The 24,682-nt window shown below is 50.9% G+C and overlaps 1 non-coding gene and 2 pseudogenes across 1 annotated transcript; all 3 read right to left on the bottom strand.

Moving 5' to 3' along the window:
* Positions 1 to 5,077: 5,077 nt before the first annotated feature.
* LOC145340650 (U2 spliceosomal RNA) lies at positions 5,078 to 5,249 on the bottom strand (annotated as a pseudogene).
* Positions 5,250 to 7,963: 2,714 nt separating this feature from the next.
* Positions 7,964 to 8,135, bottom strand: LOC145340649 (U2 spliceosomal RNA; annotated as a pseudogene).
* A 3,591-nt stretch (positions 8,136 to 11,726) lies between these two features.
* Positions 11,727 to 11,917, bottom strand: LOC145340648 (U2 spliceosomal RNA). Its single transcript, XR_013886271.1, has one exon. It is a non-coding gene; the product is annotated as a U2 spliceosomal RNA (small nuclear RNA).
* Between the last annotated feature and the right edge of the window lie 12,765 nt (positions 11,918 to 24,682).

The raw sequence follows: 24,682 nt of genomic DNA, 5'->3' as shown, positions 1-24,682 counted from the left end.
CTTAGTATCCAAAGATGTGTAGGTTAGGTGGATTGGCCATGCTAAATTGTCCCTTAGTGTCCAAAGATGTGTAGGTTAGGTGGATTGGCCATGCTAAATTGTCCCTTAGTGTCCAAAGATGTGCAGGTTAGGTGGATTGGCCATGCTAAATTGCCCCTTAGTGTCCAAAGATGTGTAGGTTAGGTGGATTGGCCATGCTAAATTGCCCCTTAGTGTCCAAAGGTGTGCAGGTTAGGTGGATTGGCCATGCTAAATTGCCCCTTCGTGTCCAAAGATGTGTAGGTTAGGTGGATTGGCCATGCTAAATTGCCCCTTAGTGTCCAAAGGTGTGCAGGTTAGGTGGATTGGCCATGCTAAATTGCCCCTTCGTGTCCAAAGATGTGCAGGTTAGGTGGATTGGCCATGCTAAATTGCCCCTTCGTGTCCAAAGATGTGCAGGTTAGGTGGATTGGCCATGCTAAATTGCCCCTTCGTGTCCAAAGATGTGTAGGTTAGGTGAACTGGCCATGCTAAATTGCTCCTTGGTGTCCAAAGTTGTGTAAACTGGGGAGATTGGTTGTGCTATGTGTGCGGGGTCATTGGGAATAGGGATGTGGAACCATCCAGTTAAAACACAGCTTCGGAAATCTGAAGAAGGTTAGCGAGTGCTTAGGTTAATTATGTGGTTAGTGGCAGGACCCTGAGCAGCACTGACGTACAGAGGGACCTTGGGGTCCACGTCTCCGAACGTGGGCGTACAGAGAGACAGGCAGGGTAAAGAAGGGCTTATGCTTGCCTTTATACTTGAGTACAAGTGTCAGGATATCGTGTTGCAACTTTATAAAACTTTAGCTAGGCCGCACTTACGAGCATTGCATTCAATTCTGGTCACCACGTTACAGGAAGGCTCTTGAGAGGGTGCAGAGGAGGTTTACCAGGATGAGGCCTGGATTCGAGGGTCTGAGCTATAAGGAGAGGCTGGACAAACTGAGATTGTTTTCTCTGGAGTGACAGAGGCTGAGGGGAGACCTGATAGAAAAACTACAGCACAAACAGGCCCTTCGGCCCACAAGTTTTGCTCGTGATAGAAGTCTATAAAATTATGAGGGGCATAGATAGGGTTGACAGTCAGAATCTTTTCCCCAGAGTTGAAATGTCTAATACCAGGGGGATTATGAGAGGGGGAAAGTTCAAAGGAGATCTGAGGAGCAAATTTATGACACAGAATGGAACCCGCTGCCAGGAGTGGTGGTACAGACAGATAGAATAGGGGCATTTAAGGGGCTTTTAGATAAGCATATGAACGTGCAAGAAATGGAGAGATATGGACCAAAGGCAGGCAGAAGGGATTAGTTTAATTTGGCATCATGGGGGGCACAACACTGTGGGCCGAAGGGCCTGTTCCTGTTCTGTACATTTCTGTGTTCCAACCAAGTCAGACTCAGGAAGATTCTGCAGACACTTCTGGATCAGAGACACTCTCGAGTTTGAAACAAATCCACCCCCTCCCCCTCCTACCGCGGCGAGGGGGGGGGACACTCGCCGCGGCGAGGGGGGGGGACACTCGCCGCGGCGAGGGGGGGGACACTCGCCGCGGCGACGGGGGGGGACACTCGCCGCGGCGAGGGGGGGGGACACTCGCCGCGGCGAGGGGGGGGGACACTCGCCGCGGCGAGGGGGGGGACACTCGCCGCGGCGAGGGGGGGGGACACTCGCCGCGGCGAGGGGGGGGGACACTTGCCGCGGCGAGGGAGGGGGACACTCGCCGCGGCGAGGGTGGGGTATTTACTGCAGCGAGGGGGGGTAATTAAGCATGGTGGGACTGACCAGCCAGAGCTTTGATCCTGGACGATTCGAAGAGTTTGGACGTGCTGTGTTCCTCTTCCCACTGAGTGTCCGAGTTCTCCCACCGGCTGCTGAGCTTGTACTGGCGCTGGACCTCCATGTTGTCCAGGTCAGTGGCCGTGGACGACATGGCGTCGCGGTCAGAGGTCAGGGGTCAACGCGGCAAGCTGGGGAAAGGAAAGCAAAGGAACCGTTAACGGCGTGAGGGCAGTAATTCACCGCTACAAAACCACAATTCCGCATCTAACGGAGGGGGGGGGCTGGAACGGAGACAAAAAAACATTTCAGTCGAGGTTTTACCAAACGCAACATGGCCTGATTTAACCCTGGTAACCTCTCCCCAAGGCCGATAGTCAACAAACTCCGTCAGGGGAAGCTGAGAAGAATTTTGGAGAGGGATTTCAAGGGAGTGTGAAACGTTCAGAGAGAGAGAAAGGTTTACCAGGAGGTTGCCTGGTATTAGCTACAAGGAGAGATTGAACAAACTGGGGCTGTTCCCCCTGCAAAGACGGAGGATGAGGGGAAGTTAAGAAAATTATAAGGGGTGTGGATAGGGTGAAGAGTTGGGAGCTTTTTTTCCAGCAATGACAATTATAAGGAGACACAAATTCAAGGTAAGAGGGGGAAAGGTTCAGCGGAGGTGTGCGGGGGGAGTTGATTTTTTACACAGAGGGCAGTAGGAGTCTAGAATACACTGGCAGGTGAGGTGGTTAGAGCAGAGATACTAGCCACATTTCAGACTTGGGGGGGGGCAAGGAAGGAGGGGGGCAAGGAAGGGGGGGCAAGGAAGGGGGCAAGGGAGGGGGGGCAAGGAAGGGGGGGGCAAGGAAGGGGGGCAAGGGAGGGGGGGGCAAGGAAGGGGGGGCAAGGAAGGGGGCAAGGAAGGGGGGGCAAGGAAGGAGGGGGGCAAGGAAGGAGGGGCAAGGAAGGGGGGGGCAAGGTAGGGGGGGCAAGGAGGGGGGGCAAGGAAGGGGGGCAAGGGGGGGCAAGGAAGGGGGGGCAAGGAAGGGGGGGCAAGGAAGGGGGGGCAAGGAAGGGGGGGCAAGGATGGGGGGGGCAAGGAAGGGGGGGCAAGGAAGGGGGGTCAAGGAAGGGGGGGCAAGGAAGGGGGGCAAGGGGGGGCAAGGAAGGGGGGGCAAGGAAGGGGGGGCAAGGAAGGGGGGCAAGGAAGGGGGGGAAAGGAAGGGGGGGGCAAGGAAGGGGGGCAAGGAAGGGGGGCAAGGGAGGGGGGGGCAAGGAAGGGGGGGCAAGGAAGGTGGGGGGGCAAGGAAGGGGGGCAGGAGAGGAAAGAGGGACAAGAATTTGGATTAAAGTGAGGGAGAGTTGCGCAGTGTCGGCCTCACTCTCTCTTCCCAGTTGCCATCTAGATTGGTGGTTGGTGACTAGTGGGGTGCCCCAGGGGTCGGTGCTGGGGCCTCAGCTTTTTACCATTTATATAGATGATCTGGAGGAGGGAACCGAGTGTATGGTGTCGAAATTTGCTGATGACACCAAGATTGGTGGAACGGCAAATTGTGCGGAGGGTGTGGAGAGTCTGCAGAAGGATCTAGATAGGCTGGGCGAATGGGCCAGGAAATGGCAAATGGAATTTAATGTTGGCAAGTGCGAGTTGGTCCACTTTGGTAGGAAGAATGGTAGTGTAGCCAAATAGGCCATCTAAAATGGTGTTTTGTAAAGCACTCTGGGATAACTGGGCAAGAAACTAAACCAACAGGCTGCAGTTTAAAGACAAACAGGCTGCAACCCTGATGAGTGAATACACAGGATATGGGCCATCTCCAGGATGAAAGAGACTTTCTGATCACACTGGGTTGTGTGCCAGACGTAACGGCACCGTGAACCCTTATTTAGGAGGAAGGTATGTGACCCATGTGTCTACAACACATACAGGCATGGCCACCGGGGACACACCCAGAGATCGGTGTTGTAGCACCTGATTGGACTCTTATCGATCAGGGTGATCAAGTCCTGATCGATTATTGGCAATGGCCAAAAAGGGGCTTGAAACCAAACGGGGTATAAAGGATGCTGCACAACCAGGAATCTCTCTCTCTCTCTCTCTGATCCCACAAACAAGCTGCAACAATGGTGAACATCGCCAGCAAGAGGAGAGACACCACACCCGAGAAAGAAGAAAGAGAGACTACAGCCAGAATGCCAGACCAGACAAAGGACCAAACTACACAGACAACTACCAAGACCAGCACACAGATAAAGGCCAGTATCTGTTTGGGTATTTGTCAGTCACACAAAGTGAAGTCAAGGTCTTGTATTATCCTTGAATTCTAGTATTTTCTGTAAGATAACTTATTGTTGGTCGGGTGGGTGATTATTGATTGTGTGGGTTTAAATAAATATTGTGATGTGGATATGCCGGCGTTGGACTGGGGTAAACACAGTAAAAAGTCTGACAACACCAGGTTTTAGTCCAAACGATTTATTTGATAATAGACTCACTAGCTTTCGGGGTTTCCCTCTTTGTCAGGTGAATGGAGAGTTCTGGCCTCAGACAGAGCCTATAAAGCACAGACAGTTTACAGATTACTGATTAGAATCATGTCGCACTATCTGTAACCCCTGTGACTTGCCTGGGTTTGCAAAACCTCACTTACTGTACTGTCTGGAGACAATACACATCTCTGTAACCTGTGCTCAGTGCTCCTTCCACTCACATTGTCAGCCACTTCAGGTCTTGAACAGCAGGTTAGGTGTAAAGATTCGCATTCTAATCAGTAATCTGTAAACTGTCTGTGCTTTATATGCTCTGTCTGAGGCCAGAACTCTCCATTCACCTGACAAAGAGGGAAACCCCGAAAGCTTGTGAGTCTATTATCAAATAAATCGTTTGGACTAAAACCTGGTGTTGTCAGACTTTTTACTATAAGAGACAGAGCAGAGTTGGGCGAGCAGAAACTGATAGGCGAGTTGGGCAGACATGAGGACGGCCTGAAGCGGGATGTGGGGTTCACGTCAGACTAGGTGTAAGCGCCGCCACCGTTTGGCCTGGAGACAATTTCTTGAAGCTGCGATTGCCACTGGAGACAGGGACAACGTGTGTACGTGTAAAGAGTGGCATTGCGAGCGTTATGTTGCAAGCGATGGCGCGTTTGTGAAGCCAACCGTCTGCAGTCACTTGAGGAAAGAAGGAGCAGCGCTGGGAAAGCTGGTGATAGCAAATAAAGCCTGTTGGACGACATCAGAGTGAGTTGTGCGAGAGCTGTTTTTTGAAGTTTGAGGATGTCCCCAGAAAGGGGGGTGGTGCACCGTTCCCGGAGATACTGCAATACCAGGCCGATACGTGGAGTGGACGGAGCAAGCCCCTATTCCATCTCCCTGCTCCAAAAATCAATTTAATATATGGTCCCCAGATAAGGGACGTATCAGATATTAAACTGATAAGAACAGGTTTTTTTTTCCAAAAATATACTTTATTCATATAAAAACTCGATTAGTCTATTTCAAATATACAGGGCTTTGAATAGCAACAAACAATGTGGAGTCAAAATATTCTTTCAGATCTGTACAAATTACAATGACTACATTTCAAAACTTAAAAAACTATGTTCGTGACTCAATATTTACAGATTTGTGCTAATTACAATAATTACATTTCAAAACTTACCCTTAATCCCCTCTCATCAAAAATCCATCAACCCGCGTCTTAAATATATTTAGCGAGGCAGCCTCCACCACCTCAACGGGCAGAGAATTCCAGAGATTCACCACCCTTTGAGTGAAGAAGTTCCTCCTCAACTCCGTTCTAAACTGCCCCCCCTTTATCTTGAGGCTGTGCCCTCTAGTCCTACTGTCCTTTCTGAGCGGGAAGAGTCTCTCCACCTCTATCCTATCCATCCCATTCATCATCTTATACGTCTCAATGAGATCTCCCCTCATTCTTCTAAACTCTAACGAGTACAAGCCTAGTTTATTCAGCCTCTCCTCATAGCTCAACCCCCTCAACTCCGGTATCAGCCCAGTAAACCTCCTCTGCACTCCCTCCAAGGCCAAAATATCCTTGCGCAGGCGCGGTGCCCAAAACTGCACACAGTACTCCAGCTGCGGCCTCACCAGTGCCCTATACAGTCGCAGCAAGACCTCCCTACTTTTATATTCAATCCCCCTCGCTATGAAGGCCAGCATCCCATTCGCCTTCCTGACCACCTGCTGCACCTGCAGGCTGGGTTTTTGCGACTCATGCACAAGGACCCTGAGGTCCCTCTGCACCGTCGCCTGCTGCAGTTTTTCACCACGTAAGTAATAATCCTTCCTACTGTTGTAAAAATCAGCCTGTTTTAACCCTTATACGGTGGACAAATAACTTTGAGTAGACGTCTTATTAGTACAAACAATATTTATTTAAACCCACACTATCAAAATGGAATTTAATGTTGGCAAGTGCGAGGTGGTCCACTTTGGTAGGAATAATGGTAGTGTAGCCAAATAGGCCATCTAAAATGGTGTTTTGTAAAGCACTCTGGGATAACTGGGCAAGAAACTAAACCAACAGGCTGCAGTTTAAAGACAAACAGACTACAACCCTGATGAGTGAATACACAGGATATGGGCCATCTCCAGGATGAAAGAGACTTTCTGATCACACTGGGTTGTGTGCCAGACGTAACGGCACCGTGAATCCTTATTTCGGAGGAAGGTATGTGACCCATGTGTCTACAACACATACAGGCATGGCCACCAGGGACACACCCAGAGATCGGTGTGGTAGCACCTGATTGGACTCTTATCGATCAGGGTGATCAAGTCCTGATCGATTATTGGCAATGGCCAAAAAGGGGCTTGAAACCAAACGGGGTATAAAGGATGCTGCATAACCAGGAATCTCTCTCTCTCTCTGATCCCACGAACAAGCTGCAACAATGGTGAACATCGCCAGCAAGAGGAGAGACACCACACCCGAGAAGCAAGAAAGAGAGACTACAGCCAGAATGCCAGACCAGACAAAGGACCAAACTACACAGACAACTACCAAGACCAGCACACAGATAAAGGCCAGTATCTGTTTGGGTATTTGTCAGTCACACAAAGTGAAGTCAAGGTCTTGTATTATCCTTGAATTCTAGTATTTTCTGTAAGATAACTTATTGTTGGTTGGGTGGGTGATTACTGATTGTGTGGGTTTAAATAAATATTTTTTGTACTAATAAGACGTCTACTCAAAGTTATTTGTCCACCGTATAAGGGTTAAAACAGGCTGATTTTTACAACAGTAGGAAGGACTATTATTTACGGGGCGAAAAACTGCAGCAGGCGACGGTGCAGAGGGACCTCGGGGTCCTTGTGCATGAGTCGCAAAAACCCAGCTTGCAGGTGCAGCAGGTGGTCAGGAAGGCGAATGGGATGCTGGCCTTCATAGCGAGGGGGATTGAATATAAAAGTAGGGAGGTCTTGCTGCAGCTGTATAGGGCATTGGTGAGGCCGCAGCTGGAGTACTGTGTGCAGTTTTGGGCGCCGCACTTACGCAAGGATATTTTGGCCTTGGAGGGAGTGCGGAGGAGGTTTACTAGGCTGATACCGGAGTTGAGGGGGTTGAGCTATGAGGAGAGGCTGAATAAACTAGGCTTGTACTCGTTAGAGTTTAGAAGAATGAGGGGAGATCTCATTGAGACGTATAAGATGATGAATGGGATGGATAGGATAGAGGTGGAGAGATCTTCCCGCTCAGAAAGGACAGTAGGACTAGGGGGCACAGCCTCAAGATAAAGGGGGGGCGGTTTAGAACGGAGTTGAGGAGGAACTTCTTCACTCAAAGGGTGGTGAATCTCTGGAATTCTCTGCCTGTTGAAGTGGTGGAGGCTGCCTCGCTAAATATTTTTAAGATGCGGGTTGATGGGTTTTTGATAAGCGAGGGAATTAAGGGTTATGGGGAGAGGGCGGGAATGTGGAACTGAGCCACGACAGATCAGCCATGACCTTACTGAATGGCGGGGCAGGCTCGAAGGGCCAGATGGCCTACTCCTGCTCCTATTTCTTATGTTCTTATAAGCCAACCGTCTGCAGTCACTTGAGGAAAGAAGGAGCAGCGCTGGGAAAGCTGGTGATAGCAAATAAAGCCTGTTGGACGACATCAGAGTGAGTTGTGCGAGAGCTGTTTTTTGAAGTTTGAGGATGTCCCCAGAAAGGGGGGTGGTGCACCGTTCCCGGAGATACTGCAATACCAGGCCGATACGTGGAGTGGACGGAGCAAGCCCCTATTCCATCTCCCTGCTCCAAAAATCAATTTAATATATGGTCCCCAGATAAGGGACGTATCAGATATTAAACTGATAAGAACAGATTTTTTTTTCCAAAAATATACTTTATTCATATAAAAACTCGATTAGTCTATTTCAAATATACAGGGCTTTGAATAGCAACAAACAATGTGGAGTCAAAATATTCTTTCAGATCTGTACAAATTACAATGACTACATTTCAAAACTTAAAAAACTATGTTCGGGTCTCAATATTTACAGATTTGTGCTAATTACAATAATTACATTTCAAAACTTACCCTTAATCCCCTCTCATCAAAAACCCATCAACCCGCGTCTTAAATATATTCAGCGAGGCAGCCTCCACCACTTCAACGGGCAGAGAATTCCAGAGATTCACCACCCTTTGAGTGAAGAAGTTCCTCCTCAACTCCGTTCTAAACCGCCCCCCCTTTATCTTGAGGCTGTGCCCTCTAGTCCTACTGTCCTTTCTGAGCGGGAAGAGTCTCTCCACCTCTATCCTATCCATCCCATTCATCATCTTATACGTCTCAATGAGATCTCCCCTCATTCTTCTAAACTCTAACGAGTACAAGCCTAGTTTATTCAGCCTCTCCTCATAGCTCAACCCCCTCAACTCCGGTATAAGCCTAGTAAACCTCCTCTGCACTCCCTCCAAGGCCAAAATATCCTTGCGTAAGTACGGCGACCAAAACTGCACACAGTACTCCAGCTGCGGCCTCACCAATGCCCTATACAGCTGCAGCAAGACCTCCCTACTTTTATATTCAATCCCCCTCGCTATGAAGGCCAGCATCCCATTCGCCTTCCTGACCACCTGCTGCACCTGCAGGCTGGGTTTTTGCGACTCATGCACAAGGACCCCGAGGTCCCTCTGCACCGTCGCATGCTGCAGTTTTTCACCACGTAAGTAATAATCCTTCCTACTGTTGTAAAAACCAGCCTGTTTGAACCCTTATACGGTGGACAAATAACTTTGAGTAGACGTCTTATTAGTACAAACAATATTTATTTAAACCCACACTATCAAAATGGAATTTAATGTTGGCAAGTGCGAGGTGGTCCACTTTGGTAGGAATAATGGTAATGTAGCCATATAGGCCATCTAAAATGGCATTTTGTAAAGCACTCTGGGACAACTGGGCAAGAAACTAAACCAACAGGCTGCAGTTTAAAGACAAACAGGCTGCAACCCTGATGAGTGAATACACAGGATATGGGCCATCTCCAGGATGAAAGAGACTTTCTGATCACACTGGGTTGTGTGCCAGACGTAACGGCACCGTGAACCCTTATTTAGGAGGAAGGTATGTGACCCATGTGTCTACAACACATACAGGCATGGCCACCAGGGACACACCCAGAGATCGGTGTGGTAGCACCTGTTTGGACTCTTATTGATCAGGGTGATCAAGTCCTGATCGATTATTGGCAATGGCCAAAAAGGGGCGTGAAACCAAACGGGGTATAAAGGGTGCTGCATAACCAGGAATCTCTCTCTCTCTCTGATCCCACGAACAAGCTGCAACAATGGTGAACATCGCCAGCAAGAGGAGAGACACCACACCCGAGAAGCAAGAAAGAGAGACTACAGCCAGAATGCCAGACCAGACAAAGGACCAAACTACACAGACAACTACCAAGACCAGCACACAGATAAAGGCCAGTATCTGTTTGGGTATTTGTCAGTCACACAAAGTTAAGTCAAGGTCTTATATTATCCTTGAATTCTAGTATTTTCTGTAAGATAACTTATTGTTGGTCGGGTGGGTGATTATTGATTGTGTGGGTTTAAATAAATATTGTTTGTACTAATAAGACGTCTACTCAAAGTTATTTGTCCACCGTATAAGGGTTCAAACAGGCTGGTTTTTACAACAGTAGGAAGGATTATTACTTACGTGGCGAAAAACTGCAGCATGCGACGGTGCAGAGGGACCTCGGGGTCCTTGTGCATGAGTCGCAAAAACCCAGCTTGCAGGTGCAGCAGGTGGTCAGGAAGGCGAATGGGATGCTGGCCTTCATAGCGAGGGGGATTGAATATAAAAGTAGGGAGGTCTTGCTGCAGCTGTATAGGGCATTGGTGAGGCCGCAGCTGGAGTACTGTGTGCAGTTTTGGGCGCCGTACTTACGCAAGGATATTTTGGCCTTGGAGGGAGTGCGGAGGAGGTTTACTCGGCTGATACCGGAGTTGAGGGGGTTGAGCTATGAGGAGAGGCTGAATAAACTAGGCTTGTACTCGTTAGAGTTTAGAAGAATGAGGGGAGATCTCATTGAGACGTATAAGATGATGAATGGGATGGATAGGATAGAGGTGGAGAGACTCTTCCCGCTCAGAAAGGACAGTAGGACTAGGGGGCACAGCCTCAAGATAAAGGGGGGACGGTTTAGAACGGAGTTGAGGAGGAACTTCTTCACTCAAAGGGTGGTGAATCTCTGGAATTCTCTGCCCGTTGAAGTGGTGGAGGCTGCCTCGCTAAATATATTTATGAAGCGGGTTGATGGGTTTTTGATAAGTGAGGGGATTAAGGGTTATGGGGAGAGGGCGGGAATGTGGAACTGAGCCACGACAGATCAGCCGTGATCTTATTAAATGGCGGGGCAGGCTCGAGGGGCTAGATGGCCTACTCCTGCTCCTATTTCTTATGGTCTTATAATGTTCTTAGGATTACTATCAAGTAAACCGGTTGGACTGTAACCTGGTGTGGTGAGACGTCTTACTGTGTGTGAAGCTGGCAGTGAGCACGAGTGGAGAGGAAGTGTTTGTTTGTAAGAGACAGGATGTGGGTATGCCGGCGTTGGACTGGGGTAAACACAGTAAAAAGTCTGACTTCACCAGGTTTTAGTCCAAACGATTTATTTGATAATAGACTCACAAGCTTTCAGGGTTTCCCTCTTCGTCAGGTGAATGGAGACTTCTGGCCTCAGACAGAGCATATAAAGCACAGACAGTTTAGAGATTACTGATTAGAATGCGAATCTTTACACCTAACCTGCTGTTCAAGACCTGAAGTGGCTGACAATGTGTGTGGAAGGAGCACTGATCACAGGTTACAGAGATGTGTATTGTCTCCAGACAGCACAGTGAGTGAGGTTTTGCAAACCCAGGCAAGTCACGGGGGTTACAGATAGTGCGACATGATTCTAATCAGTAATCTGTAAACTGTCTGTGCTTTATATGCTCTGTCTGAGGCCAGAACTCTCCATTCACCTGACGAAGAGGGAAACCCCGAAAGCTAGTGAGCCTATTATCAAATAAATCGTTTGGACTAAAACCTGGTGTTGTCAGACTTTTTACTATAAGAGACAGAGCAGAGTTGGGCAAGCAGAAACTGATAGGCGAGTTGGGCAGACATGAGGACGGCCTGAAGCGGGATGTGGGGTTCACATCAGACTGGGTATAAGCGCCGCCACCGTTTGGCCTGGAGACAATTTCTTGAAGCTGCGATTGCCACTGGAGACAGGGACGACGCGTGTACGTGTAAAGAGTGGCATTGCGAGCGTTATGTTGCAAGCGATGGCGCGTTTGTGAAGCCAACGGTCTGCAGTCACTTGAGGAAAGAAGGAGCAGCGCTGGGAAAGCTGGTGATAGCAAATAAAGCCTGTTGGACGACATCAGAGTGAGTTGTGCGAGAGCTGTTTTTTGAAGTTTGAGGATGTCCCCAGAAAGGGGGGTGGTGCACCGTTCCCGGAGATACTGCAATACCAGGCCGATACGTGGAGTGGACGGAGCAAGCCCCTATTCCATCTCCCTGCTCCAAAAATCAATTTAATATATGGTCCCCAGATAAGGGACGTATCAGATATTAAACTGATAAGAACAGATACTACACTTGATCTTAGCCAAAAGGCCGAGAAGCGATGCCGGCGCCGCTCTTGAGTCGCCCGACTGCCGTCTGCCTTCCCTCTTTGACAACAGGCTGACACCATTCAAACACTTAGACACACATAAGCACTCTCAGCTGCAGTCTTGTCACCTTTCTCCCGGCCTTTCTCATTACAACACACAAGTCGCCTTTTCTCCCCTTTTTCACTGCCACTGCACCACAGTTATGTAGATGGCCCCGTACTCCACCAATCACTTAGCAGAGGGTTGTGCCTATTCACGTCTACGTCACTGTCGAGGCGCTGCTGTTGAACAAGCTTTTGAAAACAGTTGCGTGTTTTGCAGGCCGTGAGTGAGAATGCAGCGAGCGACTGTGCCCGTACAATACTTGCAGCACCAAAGGAGGCCGTTTGGCCTGGGCCAGAGCAACTCCCTTGGTGCCAGTCGCCCTACAGATAGTTTACCTTCAGATAATTCATTGTCTTTTGAAAGGCAACGCTTGACACTGCTCCCCGCACGCTCTCAGGCACACTGCGTTGCCGCAGCACAAAAAGCTTTCTCCTCTCCTCACCTCGCTCCTGTTGCCTGGAGTCCTGTTCTTGTCAGAGATTAAACAGCAACTATCTATAAGATCCGTGGGCTGTGTACTTCAAGGAATTCTGCTAGCCCAAGTCTCGGTCATGTGACGTGAGGTTTCGGGAGATTAAACAGGGTCCTCTTGTTGAAACCATTGTGTTAGAACAATTAGCGATTAGGCCATTAGCACCATTCTTGGAGATTAAGACCTGCGAACTGCTGTTGGTTTGAACTCTGGCTTGGGCAGACAGACTGTCTTTTGGACTATTGTGTTCACTTGCTTAGAGAGTGAAGCCGGGAGCCCGAGCACCAGAACCCGAGTCACCTCATAGAATCCCTCCAGTGCAAAAGGAGGCCATTCAGCCTATCGAGTCTGCACCGACCACAATCACCCTCCCAGGCCGCATCCCTCTAACCCCACGTATTTCCCCTATTAACCTCCCTGAGACAAAGGGACAATTTAGCATGGCCAATCCACCCTAACCTACACACTTTTGGACACTAAGGGACAATTTAGCATGGCCAATCCCCTTAACCTGCACATCTTTGGACACTAAGGGACAATTTAGCACGGCCAATCCCCCTAACCTACACATCTTTGGACACTAAGGGGCAATTTAGCATGGCCAATCCCCTTAACCTACACATCTTTGGACACTAAGGGGCAATTTAGCATGGCCAATCCCCTTAACCTACACATCTTTGGACACTAAGGGGCAATTTAGCATGGCCAATCCCCCTAACCTACACATCTTTAGACACTAAGGGGCAATTTAGCATGGCCAATCCCCCTAACCTACACATCTTTGGACACTAAGGGACAATTTAGCACAGCCAATCCCCCTAACCTACACATCTTTGGACACTAAGGGGCAATTTAGCATGGCCAATCCACCCTAACCTGCACACCTTTGGACACTAAGGGACAATTTAGCATGGCCAACATGGAAACAACAGGTACAGCAGCTTGGGATATCAATGGGTGATGGGCTGAAGGGCCCCAACACAGGATAGAAATAACTGAGAAATGCCCTCTACGTCCGTTAGCAAAGTGTGGAAGTTTTTCCGCAAATTGCAGGATTTTACGCGTGCAACATTGGTGAAAGCCCGTCCACGGATTTGAGACGTACACGGTCCGTGTTTCTGGCGCGTACAGATGCTCAGGAACCACGGCTGCTGTGTTGACCGTGAGCTTGGTTCTGGAATTGAAGTCCTGGTCACTTTGTGCCTCAGGCGTCCGAAGACTGGACTGGCACGTTGGAGTCGATGCTGAATTTCAGCATCGATGTCTGCTCGTGCCAAAAGGAGGCTCCCGACGTATGGGAAATGATCCACGTTGTCCAGGGGCTCACCTCGGATTTTGATAGCTGGCGGTGGCAGTTTTGTGTGGCAGGAGCGGAACAGAGAGCCGTTCCGATATGTCTTAGTGAATGCGTCGGCACTGGTTTGTAGTTCGACCTGAGCGTGCACGTACACAGGTACACGGGCGTCGTCTGCACCCTGCAGCTCGATGACAGAAGTTGGGGTGGTCTTGGCTCTGGCCTTGAGGAATCGCAGGTCGAATAGTTTCCCGCTATCTGGTAGGTTAACTGCAGCCCTGCGGGGTGCTTCAACGTACTGAGACGGAGTGTCGCTGCGAGGAAGACGGAGAAGAGCGTTGTTGCGATGACACGGCCCTGTTTGACCCCAGTCTGCGCACGTGTTGGGTCTTTGGTGGTTCCGCTGGCGAGCATCACGGCTTGCATGACATGGTGGAGCAGGCAGAGAATGGTGACGGATTTCTGTGGGCAGCCAAGTTTGAGGAGAATGTTCCACAATCCACAGGGTGGAAGACCTGAGATCGAAGAAGGCCACGTACAGAGGTTGATGCTGCTCCCTGCACCCTTCCTGGATTTGGACCATGCTGAAGATCATGTCCGCTGTGCCTCTTGTTGGGCAGAAGCCGCACCGAGACTCGGGGAGGAAGTCTTCGGCTATTGGGAGGAGGCTGTTGACGAGGATTCTCTCCACCTTTCCAGTGGCAGAGTGTAGGGAAATCCCTTTGTAATTCCTTTCTTGAAGATGCGGTGTCGTCTACAGAGAGGACTTCACTGATCGAGACGCGCTGTCGGTCTTCTTGTAGCGTACTCTGGTATACTTGCAGCAGGCCTGGGTCGGACAAGTTCCCCGACGCCGAGTAAACCTCAGCCGGTCAGCCGTCGCTTCCGGGAGTTTTACCCTTCTGAAAGGAGTCGACGGCCGTTGTCAGCTCGTCCAGAGATTACGGTCTGGCCAGGCTCTCCCGCCGGCCGTCGTCTAAGACCTCCGTGATAGGCGACAGGAAAGACCGGGAGGCCGTGCTGTGTGTCGGCATCGGGTCGTATAGTGCGGCCTAGAAAGATTTGCAGATCCTCAGAGTGTCAGTCTGCGAGGACTTTCCAGAGCTACCTTCTTCCTTCAGGCTGCTGATGGCAGAGGCCTCTCTGTGCACCTTTTGGAAGAAGAAAGGTGAGCACGTTTCATTTTGCTCCACGGAGCGGAGCCTGGATCAGAAGATGACCGATCACTCTTTACGGCGGGGCAGACACATTATGTTGTTGTTCGTCCATCGTCATCGACGAGGGCCTCGACGCCATTAGTCATTTTGAGGCTGGTTGCGGTGTGTCCGAAGGTGTCTGATCAGGCCAATTTGGGCACGCAATGTCCTGGCGCATATTGGACAGACTTGCAGTTGTTGTGCTGGTGGCTCTGGACTTGCGCAGTTTGCGCTGAAGTTGTGCTTCAGCAATACACCTTGCTTTGTGAGCCTGACAGTCTTTGTGGGTGAGGCAGCGCCAGGTAGGGTGGTTTTGTGCCAGCGTTTCCCAGGTGGTCGTGTCAATGTCAAGCGACTTCAGGGAGGCCTTGAGTGTGTCTTTGAAACGTTTCTTCTGCCCTCCATGCGAGCGTCTTCCAGCAGAGAGTTGCCCAAAAAGGAGCTGCTTGGGTATGCGCTCGTCTGACATACGGAGGACGTGACCTGCCCACCGGGTCTGCGCTCTCGTCAGCAGTGTGTGGACTGATGGTAGACTTGCTGTAGAGAGAACTTCAGTGTCTGGTACTTTGTCTTGCCATCGGATGCGTAATATTCTGCGAAGCCATGTCGTGTGGAAATGATTGAGCTGTCTTGCCTGCCTTCGATACACAGCCCACGTTTCCCAGGCATGCGGGAGGGTAGTGAGTACCGCGGCGCTGTAAACCTTCAGTTTTGTTGCTGAGCCGATTCCCCGCCGTTCCCATACAGTGGAGTGCAGTCTACCCAAAGCAGAACTTGCCTTTGCTATTCTGCAGTTAACTTTTCTATCAGTAGTCGCTGCTTGGGAGAGGGTGCTGCCAAGATAAGTGAACTGGTCCACTGCCTGTAGTTTCTGCCCTTGGATTGTGATTATAAGAACATAAGAAATAGGAGCAGGAGTAGGCCATCTAGCCCTTCGAGCCTGCCCCGCCATTCAATAAGATCATGGCTGATCTGTCGCTGCTCAGTTCCACTTTCCCGCCCTCTCCCCATAACCCTTAATCCCCTCTCTTATCAAAAACCCATCAACCCGCGTCTTAAAAATATTTAGCGAGGCAGCCTCCACCACTTCAACGGGCAGAGAATTCCAGAGATTCACCACCCTTTGAGTGAAGAAGTTCCTCCTCAACTCCGTTCTAAACCACCCCCCCTTTATCTTGAGGCTGTGTCCCCTAGTCCTACTGTCCTTTCTGAGCGGGAAGAGTCTCTCCACCTCTATCCTATCCATCCCATTCATCATCTTATACGTCTCAATGAGATCTCCCCTCATTCTTCTAAACTCTAACGAGTACAAGCCTAGTTTATTCAGCCTCTCCTCATAGCTCAACCCCCTCAACTCCGGTATCAGCCTAGTAAACCTCCTCTGCACTCCCTCCAAGGCCAAAATATCCTTGCGTAAGTGCGGCGATCAAAACTGCACACAGTACTCCAGCTGCGGCCTCACCAATGCCCTATACAGCTGCAGCAAGACCTCCCTACTTTTATATTCAAAGACTTGCATCTCTGACTCTGGGCGCAGTCATCGGCAAAGAGGAAATCTCTCAGAACAGTCTCCTTCACTTTGGTAATAGCTTGAAGTCTCCTCAGGTTGAAGAGCTTCCCATCCACTCTGTACTTGAGGCTGATTCCAGCCGCACTGTCCTGGAAGGCATCATTCAGCATGGCAGTAAACGTCATGCCGAACAGCGTGGGTGCGAGCACACAGCCCTGTTTGGCGCCATTGGTGACTGGCAATGCTTCAGAGGATTCTCCGCCATCCAGTACTCTGGCCGTCATGGAACTGGCGAACCATCTGAATGAATCTGGGTTGGGGGGGGTGGGTGGGCAGCCGAACTTTGACATGATCCTGCTCTCGCAGGGTTACCAAACGTTGTGTAGAGCTCGCGGTGCTGCTCCTGACACTTCTCCTGAAGTTGGCGCGAGGCAAAAATCACGTCAGTCGTCCCACGACCTTTGCGGAAGCCACACTATGACTCTGGAAGCAGGCCCAGTTCCAGATGAGTGACCAGACGATTTAGCAGGACTCTCGCGAGGCTTTTTCCTGTGACGGAGAGCAGCGAGATTCCTCGGTCAGCCTCACTCTCTCTTCCCAATTGCCATCTAGATCCAGTGGCAAGACAAGAGTCAAGCCGGCTGGAGGTGGGACTAGGTGCAGTGGATGACCAGGACGCGTTCCACGACGCTTGCAGAGACCGCCTTCTTGACCGTTGGACCTTCCGTTGGTCTCGTCCGCTCAATCCGCCGGACTCAGTCTTCACACGGTGGGATAGACAGCTCCCTAACTCACCGAGGGTCGAGACCCGTCGGCTACCCTCAGCCGGTTCAGCCGGCTTCTTGAGGCTGTTGCCCGGAGCGTGGCCGCTGTCGCGTGCAAATAGCTACGGGGAGCCACAGGTGAGAGCCGAGTGCCAGGTGCGGACGAAGGATGGACAAACCGCCCTGAAAATTCGCGACGTGTTCCCCCACCAAAGGTACTACCCCTCCCTGACACCCCATACAGGCCTGAGGGATATAAATGGTTGGTCTAGATAGGGTAACGTGATTGGCACAAGCTTGGAGGGCCGAAGGGCCTGTTCCTGTGCTGTACTGTTCTGTGCGTTGGGAGAGAAACAAGTGGGGTCTGTGCAGACCATCGGAAAGATTCAACTCAGCGACTCCGGACTCAGGCCAGACATGACAACCCACTGGATTTAACCAGTAACAGAGAGAGACAGCAACTCAGAATTAAATACTTCCAGAGAATCAAGTACAAGACCAGTCACAAGAGGAAGAATGCTCAGGAAATTCTGTTTGGGCAAACAGAATATTACCCCACGAAGAACTGCAGAGCTTTCAACAAGATGACCGACACATCACATTCCAGTGGAATCAGCTAATGAGAGTTTTGACCCATGATCAACACACGCACCACAGTGGGTTAACACTACTGCCTCACAAGGCCAGGGAACTGGGATCGATTCCTGGCCTCAGGTCACTGTCTATGTGGAGTTTGCACATTCTCCCCGTGTCTGTGTGGGTTTCCTCCACAATCCAAACATGTACAGGTTGGGTTGATTGGCCATGCTAAATTGCCCCTTAGTGTCCAAAGATGTGCAGGTTAGGTGGATTGACTGTGCTAAATGTGAGAGGATAGGGTGGGATTGTTGTCAGTGCAGGCTTGATGGGCCGAATGGCCTTTTCTGCACTGTAGGATTTCGATGATTCAATAACATACGAAGGGCGGGATTTCCCAGTCGTGTCCACCCCAAAACCAGAAATTCCCAGGTCAACAGATCCTTAAACGGTCTGTCAAACCTTCTGTCAGTGACAATTCCCACGTTTTGGGCCAGAAAATGTATCCCGATGGAAGCAGCAGCTGGGAAAATCTGGCAGCACCAGGGGAGGGAATTGTCTGAGCAAACGTTCCCAGTGGAATCTGATTCCTTTTCGGGATGGACTGGCACTGAAACGTTAACTCTCTCCCTCTCTCTCTCCACAGACGCTGCCTGGTCTGTGGGATCTTCCAGCATTTTCTGTTTGTATTTCAGATCTGCTGCATTTCACCAGAGCAGGAAACACAATCGGGGGGGGTGACCGGCCCGGGGGGAGAAACATTCACTTACTCATCTCCACTGACAGCTTTTTATTTAAAGAGGGTGAAGTGGAGACGGGGGATGAAGGGGGGGAAGGGAAGGGAAAGGAGGGGGGACAGCAGTGGGGAGGGCGGGGAGGGAATGGGTACAGTGGGGGGGGGGGGGGGCGGCGGTGGGGGAGGGGGGGCACCGAGGGAAGGGGGGCACCAGGGTGGGGGAGGGAGGGAAACTGGGGTGGGGGGGGGCGCCACCAGTGTGGGGGGAGGGAGGGAGGGGAGCGGGGGCACTGGGGTGGGGAGGGGGTGAGGGGGGTGGAGGGAGGGGGGGCGCACCGGGGTGTTGGGGGGGGAGGGGGGGATGGAGGGAGGGAGGGGGCGGGCCACCAACTTGGGGGGGCAAGGGGAGGGGGGAGACGGGGAGGGGGGGGGAAATAATGAGGGGCACATTTCACCTATATAGTCAATATCTTTTACAATCATAGAAACCCTACAGTGCAGAAAGAGGCCCTTCGGCCCATCGAGTCTGCACCGAACACAATCCCACCCAGGCCCTACCCCCCCCATATCCCTACATATTATACCCACTAATCCCTCTAACCGACGCATCCCTGGACACTAAGGGGCAACTTCTTAGCATGGCCAATCAACCTAACCCGCACATCTTTGGACTGTGGGAGGAAACCCACGCAGACACGAGGAGAATGTGCAAACTCCATACAGACAGTGACCCCGAGCCGGGAATCGAACCCAGGGCCCTGGAGCTGTGAAGCAGCAGTGCTAACCCACTGTGCTACCGATTTTCCCAAAGGTAGGGGAGTCTAAAACTAGAGGGCAGAGGTTTAAGGGGAGAGGGGAGAGATACAAAAGTGTCCAGAGGGGCAATTTTTTCACCCAGAGGGTGGTGAGTGTCTGGATCGAGCTGCCAGAGGCTGTAGTAGAGGCGGGTACAATTCTGTCCTTTAAAAAGCATTTAGACAGTAACATGGATAAGATGGGTATAGAGGGATATGGGCCAAATGTGGGCAATTGGAACTAACTTAGGGGTAAAAAGTGGGTTGCATGGACAAGTTGGGCCAAAGGGCCTGCTTCCATGCTGTAGACCTTTATGAGTCGAGAAATAATGTTCTCCTGTGGCACTGCGTTTATCAATCTCTCCCCCCACAGCCCCCCTCCCCCAACCCTTTACATGAGTTTCTAACAGAGAGAAAAAAATATTTCCAGGTCTCACATAAACACCGAGAAACTTCCAAATTCTTAAAACCAATCACCGCCAATGCAACAACACCTTGAATTTGCGTAGCACCTTTAAGCGTCCCAAGACCACCCCCCCCCACCAATACCACCCCACTCACAGGCACACGATTTGATGTCGTTGGGTTATGACGGGGGGAGGTGGGCTTGGAGTTTGGGGGCTTGGAGTTGGAGGAGGGGGTGCTCGGAGGAGGTGGGGCTCGGAGGAGGCGGCCTTGGAGGATGGGGGCTCAGAGGAGGGTTCTGTAGGAGAGGGATGGTTTCCGGAGAATGTTCTGGAGCTGAGGGCCTCGGTCGCCGAGGCAGCGAGGCTGTAGTGTGTGTGGGGTGGTTGGGGGGAGTTTGAAAGCAAGGTTGGCGTTTTAAGATGGAGGGGGGTTGCCTGCTGGGTAGGTTGCTGCGGACAGTGGCCTGTTTGGTGTTACCGGACCGGAAGCCGGTCTATGTTGGTGAACACAAGCTCCGTGATTGAATGGGACTCCCAACGAGATTGTGGCCGATCCAATTGTCACCTCATTTTCCCATTCCTGTCCACCCCAGGTAACCTTTCACCCCCTCACTAATCGAGAATCTCCCTCACCCTGCCTTATCCACATTCAAAATCTCTGCTTCCATCGCCTTCTGAGGAGGAGTTCCAGAGACTCTCACCCTCAACAGAAAAGAATCCTCCTCACCTCTGTCTTAAACGGGTGGGCCCTTATTTTTAAACAGATTTTCCTGCAACATCTCCCCCTGGTCCACCCTGTCCATCTTAGAGTCTTGGGTTTCACTCAAATCATAAGATACAGGAGCAGAATTAGGCCATTCGGCCCATCGAGTCCATTGGCTGATATGCTCTTCATCCCCATTTTCCTGCCTTCTCCCCGTAACCCTTTAACCCATTGAATATCTGTCCATCTCCTCCCTAAACGTACTCACTGTCCCAGCACCCACTGCACTTTGGGGTCGCAAATTCCACAGATTCATAACCCTTTGGGAGAAGAACTTTCTCCTCAACTCTGTTTTAAATTTGCTGTCCCTTACCTTAAGATCTCTCATCCCCCGTCTCTCCCTTCTCCCTTGTCCCCGTCTCTCCCTTGTCCCCGTCTCTCCCTTGTCCCCGTCTCTCCCTTCTCCCTGTCTCCCCCTCTCCCCGTCTCCCCCTCTCCCCGTCTCCCGGTCTCCCCGTCTCCCCCTCTTCCTTCTCCCCCTCTCCCCGTCTCCCCCTCTCCCCGTCTCCCCCTCTCCCCGTCTCCCCCTCTCCCCTTCTCCCCTTCTCCCCCTCTCCCCCCCTCCCTTCTCCCCTCCTCCCTTCTCCTCCCCTCCTCCCTTCTCCTCCCCTCCTCCCTTCTCCTCCCCTCCTCCCTTCTCCTCCCCTCCTCCCTTCTCCTCCCCTCCTCCCTTCTCCTCCCCTCCTCCCTTCTCCTCCCCTCCTCCCTTCTCCTCCCCTCCTCCCTTCTCCTCCCCTCCTCCCTTCTCCCCGTCTCCCGTCTCCCCCCTCCCTTCACCCCTTCTCCCCGTCTCCCTTCTCCCCGTCTCCCTTCTCCCCGTCTCCCTTCTCCCCGTCTCCCTTCTCCCCGTCTCCCTTCCCATCCCAGAATGCCCCACAAGAGGAAGTATCCGCTCCACGTCTATTTTATCCATACCTTTTATCATCGCGTACACCTCAATTTGATCTCCCCTCATTCTGCTAAGCTCCAGAGAGCATGGGCCTAGATCGTTCAATCTCTCCTCATACGACAGACCCCTTGTCTCTGGAATCAATCCAGTGAACCCCCTCTGAAACTGCCTCCAATGTCTCAACACCTTTCCTCAAAACCGTGCGCAATACTCCAGCTGCGGCCTCACCAATGTCTTGTACAACTGCCACAATACTTCCTCCGCCTCTTACTCTTCCAAACTCCAGGCCTAGCCTGTCCTCAAAAGACAACCTGCCCCACCCGAAGGCTGGAAAACCTTTGAGTCAAAATCCCTCAGGATTCTGAGTAAGAAATCTGTCCTTCTCTGCTTAAAGGAGTCTCTCCGTCCAACGTTCCTGGTGGCATTTGAATAAACTTTCCTCGGTACCCTCTCTATTCCCACGACGACCACTTCTTCAGGTGTTTTACAACGTTGGTCAATATGGTTTTCCAATCCTTTACTAACATCCGAGTTCCTGCTCCCAAATCTATCCTGTTTCTTAAGCTGTTGGGGTATTTCTTCCTTTCTCTTCTTCCCATCTACCCCCCCATTTTCCCCCTCACTGTTTCATTCCTTCTTCCACAGGATGTGGGGTGTCGCTGGTCAGGCCTATTGCCCTTGAGAAGGCTGCCCTCCTAGACTCACTGCAATCCATGTGGCGTAGGTACACCCACAGTGCTGTTAGGGAGGGAGTTCCAGGATTTTCATCTAGTGACGGAGAAGGAACAGCGGATATATTTCCAAGTCAGGATGGAGAGTGACTTGGAGAGGGGCCTCCAGGCGGTGGTGTTCCCATGTATCTGCTGTCCTTGTCCTTCTGGACGGTCATGAGTTTGGAAGGTGCTATCTAAGGAGCCTTGAAGAGTGCACCTTGTAGATGGTACCACTTGCGGAAGGATATATTGGCCTTGGAGGGAGTGCAGAGGAGGTTTACTAGGCTGATACCGGAGATGAGGGGGTTGGACTATGAAGAGAGACTAAATAGACTGGGTCTGTACTCGTTGGAGTTTAGAAGGATGAGGGGGGATCTTATAGAGACGTATAAGATAATGAAGGGGATGGATAGGGTAGAGGTAGAGAGATTCTTCCCGCTTAGAAAGGACAGCAGGACTAGAGGGCACAGCCTCAAGATGGGGGCGGGGGCAGTTTAGATCAGAGTTGAGGAGGAACTTCTTCACTCAAAGGGTGGTGAATCTCTGGAATTCTCTGCCCGTTGAAGTGGTGGAGGCTGCCTCGCTAAATATGGATAGGTTTCTGATAGACAGGGGAATTAAGGGTTATGGGGAGAAAGCGGGAAAGTGGAACTGATCCACTTCAGATCAGCCATGATCTTATTGAATGGCGGGGCAGGCTCGAGGGGCTAGATAGAACATAGAACACTACAGCACAAACAGGCCCTTTGGCCCACGAGTTGCGCCGATCACATCAACACCTACCAATCTATAGACCTATCTATAACCCCCAATCCCATTAAACCCCATATACTCATCCAGAAGTCTTTTAAAAGACCCCAGCGAGTTCGCCTCCACCACCACTGACGGCAGCCGATTCCACTCACTCACCACCCTCTGAGTGAAAAACTTACCCCTAACATCACTTCTGTACTTGCCTCCCCGCACCTTCAATCTGTGTCCTCTCGTAGCGACCATTTCAGCCCGGGGAAATAGCCTCTGAGAATCCACTCTATCTATTCCTCTCAACATTTTATAAACTTCTATCAGGTCGCCTCTCAACCTTCGTCTCTCCAGGGAGAACAGTCCCAGCTCCCTCAACCTAACTTCATAAGGCATGCCTCCCAGTCCAGGCAACATCCTTGTAAATCTCCTCTGTACCCTTTCAATAGCTTCTACGTCTTTCCTATAGTGAGGCGACCAGAACTGCGCACAATACTCCAAATGAGGCCTGACAAGGGTCTTATAAAAATGGCCTACTCCTGCTACTATTTCTTATGTGCCAAATGCCCGCTAAATTTTCTCTTTAAAAAAGACAAGAGTTTCATCTTTTTATTGGATTCAAATCTCACCGTGTGCTGTGGTAGGAATTAAATCTGGGCCTCACAGGAGGATTAACCATTTGGGGTTTTTTTAAAATGGCAGTATCAACAATTTGCTGAGACTTGTGTTCAAATCCCAGGATTTTACAAACCGAATTGTGAATCCCGCGAGCTACCTCGGTGGGATTCGAACACACGTAGCCCGGAGCATTAGCCTGCATCTCTGGGTTCCTAACACCACTAGGCCAGACTGCCACTGCCTCCCGGTGATCATCTGCTAAAGTTCTTTCTTACCCCATTAGCTGGGTGCTAGCCCTCAAACGGTTCCCAGACCACATCATCGCTTGTTTAAGAACATAAGAACATAAGAAATAGGAGCAGGAGTAGGCCATCTAGCCCTTCGAACCTGCCCCGCCATTCAATAAGATCATGGCTGATCTGTCGTGGCTCAGTTCCACTTTCCCGCCCTCTCCCCATAACCCTTAATCCCCTCTCTTATCAAGAACCCATCAACCCGCGTCTTAAATATATTTAGCGAGGCAGCCTCCACCACTTCAACGGGCAGAGAATTCCAGAGATTCACCACCCTTTGAGTGAAGAAGTTCCTCCTCAACTCCGTTCTAAACCGCCTCCCCTTTATCTTGAGGCTGTGCCCCCTAGTCCTACTGTCTTTTTTGAGCGGGAAGAGTCTCTCCACCTCTATCCTATCCATCCCATTCATCATCTTATACGTCTCAATGAGATCTCCCCTCATTCTTCTAAACTCTAACGAGTACAAGCCTAGTAACAGGCTAATTTTCACACCCATATAGTAACGGCCAGGCGCCGTGTTTCAGTCATCGCACTCTGCTCTCCAGAGAGACGTTCTTATGTCTAAAGAAGACATTTTTGTTTTGGCGAGGGTTTACTTCTGCAACTTGACGTCGCGATCACTTTTCCCATCAGGCCCGAGTAGTCTGCCCAGGTGAGAAAATGATCCTGTGATTTTATTTCTTGCGATTGCAAGCATGGGCTTGTCGGGCCGAAGGGCCTGTTTCCTGTGCTGTGCTGTCCTCGGCCCTCTTTGGTTCACTCTTGTCTTGCATTTGGGTCTTTGGCATGACCAGGCCCTTGACGTCTTTGCTAAGCTATGGCGCTCGCAATTGTACGGCTGAGGGCTGACCAGAGATTAGCAAAACCTCCTCACTAAATGCGGTAGCAGAGGGGCCAACACTGCTGC

The sequence above is a fragment of the Carcharhinus amblyrhynchos genome, unplaced genomic scaffold (assembly GCF_965287045.1).
Source record: "Carcharhinus amblyrhynchos unplaced genomic scaffold, sCarAmb.v2.hapA chromosome_1246, whole genome shotgun sequence".
Lineage (NCBI taxonomy): Eukaryota > Metazoa > Chordata > Chondrichthyes > Carcharhiniformes > Carcharhinidae > Carcharhinus > Carcharhinus amblyrhynchos.
This window is presented reverse-complemented; position numbering and strand designations above follow the sequence as displayed.